This window comes from Typopeltis vanoorti, chromosome 14, assembly GCF_054136105.1.
Source record: "Typopeltis vanoorti isolate ZY-2024b chromosome 14, IOZ_Tvanoo_1.0, whole genome shotgun sequence".
NCBI lineage: Eukaryota > Metazoa > Arthropoda > Arachnida > Uropygi > Thelyphonidae > Typopeltis > Typopeltis vanoorti.
In genome coordinates, this window is record NC_143562.1 from 51186957 (window position 1) to 51192991 (window position 6035).

The following is a 6035-nucleotide window of genomic DNA, read 5'->3' on the forward strand; positions in this document are numbered from 1 at the left end:
AATGCTAGATCTTTTAAAAATTCCAAATTGAGAAGTCGGTTTAAAAAGCCCGTATATTTATCGTTCGATGCAAAATGCTTGCATAAAGCTGGGTAATATTTCCACAAAAGCAAGAGCCGTTCGTAAACTGCAAGCTGCCCATCGTGGTCCAAACACATCGCCGATCTTTAAAATTTCGATACCAAAAGGTCTTTTGCAATCGTGTTTAATTCTCGTTGATTGTTTTGGTGATTGATGATAAAAAGCATATAATTTATCCATAAATTTTCAAAATGATTTATTTCTTTAATGTTTTTTCATCGAATCGTCGAATGTTAATTGTAAACGATGAGTTACGCAATGCCAAATCACAATGTTGGGAAATTTTTGTAGAAATTTGATTGCAACACCTGATTTGTTTCCTAACATTACACTAGCTCCATCAGAACAAAATGCAATGAGGTGATTTTTTAAATAGTTATCAGAAAATCCATATGAATTTAGTAGCAGTTATAGTAGCATGTATACATTCTGCGGTGGTATTTTCTAGTTCTACAAGATTATTAAACAAGAAGAACAAAGGACTTGCAAATTTGAGAAAAATTTAACAAAGGGCTCGCGCGAGCCCCTTATAGCTCACCACTGGATGTAACGTCTTAAACTAACTTCTTCTTCTTCCAAAGTCTGTCTCACTTGCAGCAGACCCCATCCACCTATTCTCATCGGTATGTACAACCGGTAAACAACACTTTGTGGATGTAATGCATGATACATAGTCATTACTTTTCTAGTTTTGAGGTCCAGTTTGTCCAGGTTTTCTTTTGTCCAATCTATTATGTCAGCTTGTATCGGATCACTGGTGTTGTCCAAGAATTCATTTCTCTAGTTGCTTTTAATTCGTTTAGTTTTGTTTTCAGAATATTTCTAACTCTTATGATGTATTCTGATGCTGCCTGTTGTTTAACGTTCACCATAGGTCTTCACCGATTGGCATCTGGTGAAGACCTATGGTAACTTACTGGGGAATAAAATGGCGTAGAAAATAAATGACTTCGTTTCATGTTTATTTGGGTATGAAAACGCGAAAAAAACCAGGACAAAAGCAACTTACTAAAACAACTGGAGTATAACTCCCTGTTAAAAGATTGGAACAAGGCTGTGGAAGGACTTGGGAATCACCACCAACCATCTGGGTAACATAAGAATTACTGATCTAAATATAATTTGTCTTATGAATATTGATTGATTCCTAGCTTAACTTAACACTATCATTAATTTTCTAACATCCACTTTAAATATTTATTTATCTTCTGCATACCTGTTTGTGCATAAATTTCTTCTTCTTCAGCTTGCGAAACCTCTATGGTTCTTTGCTGCATGTACCAACTTCTTCCATTCATTTCTGTCTTGAGCTCTTTCATTCCAGTTCTGGATTCCTATCTCAACTAAGTCTCTCTGTATATTATTCTCCCAACGCATCCGCTGTCTACACGTAGGTCGTTTCCCATCAGCATTCATCTTGAATGCTTATTTAGTCATTCTCTCCTCACGCATTTTTTCCGCATGTCCAAACCATTTCAATCTGCATGCTCTAATCTCATTAACCAGGAGTGAGGATCTATAGATAGTTGTCTTCTTCTCTATTCACCTGTTGGAATATCTCTTACATTTTCATACGCTTTTCTGAGAATTTTATTTTCAAACATCTGCAACACTTTTTTTTTAACTTTGTCTCTTATTCTCCAGGTTTCTGCTGCATATAAAACGGTAGGTCGTCTAATGATTGTCGTCTATATTTCTGCTTTAACTCTGTGTTATAGAATTTCGGAAGGCAGTAAATGATACGATATATTGGAAGCAGATATTCACTCTTATTTCTGTGCTCATTTTATTATCTCGAGTAATGAATTCCAAGATAGATGAAGGAGGTGGCACTTTTAAATTCAGGTTTTGAATAGTAAGCTGGTCATTTTCTCCGTGACTATGATTTCCGCATGCATTTAAATATTCAGTTTTATCGTGGTTGATTTATAATTCTAGTTTATCAAGGGGAGTTTTTTCAGTTTCCTAATGTTGTTTTAATGGCTTCAGCATTTCTCCAACAAGGCATACATCATCAGAATATATTTTAAAGTATCCCATACTTTCCTCTCCTTCAGCTAGTGAAGTTTGAGATATTTCCAGGTGATGATCAATATGATAAGTATTCTACTTAAAAAACTCAGTAGGTTCATCACAATTTAGGTGTTTGTTAAAATACTCTCTCCACTGTTTGCTATTTCATTTCTATTGACGAGTGTTTGCCCATTGCTATTGTTGATTATTGTTGTTTTCATATGTCGGCTATTTTTGAGAGGAGAGGGTTAATTTCATGGAAACATTTTCTGGAATTATTTACTGGAAAGTATATCTGAATTTCTTTGACCTGTGAATGAAAAAAAAAAATCTTTTCTATTGTCGGATTGTTTTATTCGCTTCTCTGCTGCTTTCTTTATATCTCTGAGCGGCGTGAATATCAGTTGGGCTATTAAACCAAGCTTTTCTCTCTTTTTTTTTCTTTTCTTTGTTGCCAATTCACATTCGTCAATGAATAATTTTTACGTGTATTTTACTATGAATATGAATTGCAATTGAGTTTTCTACTGCTACTCTTATGCCATTTCTGATTTTTTTCAATTTAATCTCTTCCGGTTGCATATTTTTCAATTTCTGTTTCAATATATATTCATAGTTTCCTCTCTCTCTCTCTCTCTCTCTCTCTCTCTCTCTCTCTCTCTCTCTCTCTCTCTCTCTCTCTCTCTCTCTCTCTCTCTCTCTCTCTCCTGTTAAATCTAATTTATTAATATTGTATCTCAGTTGATTTGCATGTGCTGAAAAATATTTACTGTTTTTTTTAACCTTAAGAATAGCACTAAGTAGAATATGGTCACTATCATACTCAACCACTCTGAAGCTCTCGATATTCTGAATCTAATTACTTTTCTTTCTTTCTTTATCGACTATGATATGGCTGTTTGATTGAATGCGTGACCATCAGGAGATTTGCATATTTATTTCTGTGCATTCTTCCTCATAAACATAGTACTGCTTATTATTAAGTTTCTGGATGCGGTCAAATTAATTAATCTTTCTCCATTAATATTTGTCTCTTCGTGAAGGCTTTGGTTTCTAATAAACGTTTTATATATTTCTTCTTTTTCCTGCACTTAAATCGCCTAATAAAATGATTATATCTTGACGGGGAATTTTTTCTAGGATTACTTCCAATTTTTCATAGACTTCATCTTTTATTTCCTCTTTTGCAGTTTCAGTAGTTGCCTGTGCATTAATAAAGGTAATCTTGGACCCATATTTATTTACATATCTACTTGTACTGTTAGCTTCCTTATTCTTTCCTTAAAAGCTTCAAACTCGGTCAGCGATTGCAACATTTTTTTTTCCCTAATGATGACACCTCTTCCAAATTCATGGCTATCAGAATTGTTTCCACCATAAAGTAACAAAAGGTTCTGTTTCTCAAATTTCCTTCTCCTCTCCATCTCTTATAGTGCTACTATATCCATTTTATACCTATTTAATTCATTCATGATTTCATGAAATGCTCCAGCTCTATACAGGCTTCTCACATTCCATGAACTTATTCATAAACCATTATTCCAAGGCTTGGGTTGATATCCATTTACGTCTAATCAGTGAAGATTATTTGATCCCTGTTTAGTGACAAGTTTATTTTTTACGAAATGGCGTTATCGGCCCTGTGCTCAATCCCCCAACTGAAAAATCAGGATGACTCTCCTCGTCTGATCCCTCACCCATAACGTGTCCGGCTTGGGAGACCCTGCTGGTAGCATTGTTTATCGGAGTACCAGGAATTCCAATTCCAATGTACCAGGAGAATATTTGCATATTCTCCTGGTACATTGGAATTTGGTACTGTCTCCACCACAACAAAATGGAGACACCATCGAGAGAGGTTTTATACATATTTACTTGGCACTAATGCATATACACTTATATGAATATACAGGATGGCCATAAAATAACTTTCCCTCTTTGGAGGCATCTGTTGCTAAAACCAATAAACGGAATCAGACCAAATTTACTATTGAGGCATTTGAAGGCATGGGGAGAAGATTTCCGCGAAAAAAAGATTTAGTACCAAAAGTCGGCGATAGGGGAAATTTTGTCGCTGGAGGAGTATAAAAAAACAAGCAGATAATTATATTAAAGGCAGATAAAATGGAATAATAACATTTCGACGGTGTAAGCGACAGCCCCGTCACTCATTCCAGCTGGATATGTGGCGCGTTACAATGATAATAAGAATAAGAATAATTGAACTAAAACAACAACTTGCGAGAGACACAGCAATTAATGTAGTGATTGAACTCACAGGAAATAATGTTTTATTCATCAGAATCAGGGTCCCCTGGACCACATACACGATTTTCAATGTGCTGACCTTTCTTATGTACAACAAATTGCATCCAGTGTGCGACATGCTCTACAGCTAAGCGTAAGGAGTTGGATTGGGTGTTCATAACGGCCCGTTTTATGTTCTCTTTCAAGCAAGTTGAGAACGCCACCAACATACACAACGGATTTCAAATATCCCTCCACAGCCAAAAGTCACATGGAGTGATGTCCGGGGATCGATGTGGCCATGCCGTCGGAAAAACCTGATTGATAACCCTCTCATTACTGGTTAAGGTAAAACAACTTAACAAGTAAAGCACGCTTAAGCAAGGTAGAACGCATATTGAGCACAATTCGTCAGTCATTCGAATAACTGCCTAAACGTTCCCAATCCCTTTTTAAGTGGAATTGATGGCGCTTCTGTCAGGTACGCACAGTAAAATTTGCATAATCCTTTTTACCTGCGTTTACTGCAAATATTTGACTGCTTTCGGCTCCGTCACGCCAAAATTTCCCCTGTCGGCGACTTTGGGTACTGAATCTTTTTTTTCTCGAAATTCATCTCCCAATGCCTTCGAAAGTTTCTATATAAAATGTGGTCTCATTCCGTTAATTGGTTTTAGCTACAGATGCCTCCAAAGAGGGAAAGTTAATTTATGGCCACCCTGTACTATACATGGCAATACATGTTTCAGCTAGCCAACATGCTCTACTAATTATTATTATGTAAATCCTCTACAAGCTTAGTAAATCATTTCTGGATATCTCCGAAGGTCTTGGCATCAGTTAACCGTCTGTGTCAGTTAACTTAGAATAAGTTGAAAAGCAATGTTTGCTTTCATATAAATTGATATCGGATTTTTTATAATTTCGGTTCTTAGTTGTTGTTTTTTTCTTAGAGCGTATTCTTTGAAAATTTCATTATTCATTCAACCGACTCAATATTTTTAAATTTATTTTTCACAAAATTATGCAAAATTTCAATGTTGCTCATTTGAAACTAGGATCACTTCAAGTAAACAATATCTCCTCTTCAATTGATTTAATTTTCTTACCCACATAGTTAACCTTCTTGAAATGATATCCCTGAATATGCTTCCTATTTATAGTATAAAACTGAGTCGAATTAGTTATTTTCAATATTATGTCTAGCAGGAAATGAGGAGGTAAAGAGAAACCGGAATTTATTGAAGTCTTGGATAGAAATAACAGTGTGGGTGGTTAGAATGATTTTATAACCACTTTGTCATACTCTAAGTAGAAATATTCAGTCCTTGTAATGATGTGATCCCCCTCGATGTGATTTGTATTCCCAAACCAATCACATCAAATGAACAAGCATCTTGTTACAAGTCAGTGGCTCGTTAAAATAAAAGTGAGAATAATATTTATTTGAATCCTATTTTCTAAACGAAAATTATCCTAAATCATTCGTTGGTTCTTGATATTAAAGATAACTTACACAATAACAGAACAGACTCATAAGAGATATAACAGTGCTCCTACATAACTTTCAAACCAATTCAGGTGTTATGGAAATCTCTTTCATTATTCTTCTACGTCTGACTTCTTTGCATTTAAGCGGAAAAAAAATTCAAATTACAGGCACTATCAAAAGCATCTTTCTTTCTTTCTTCTCA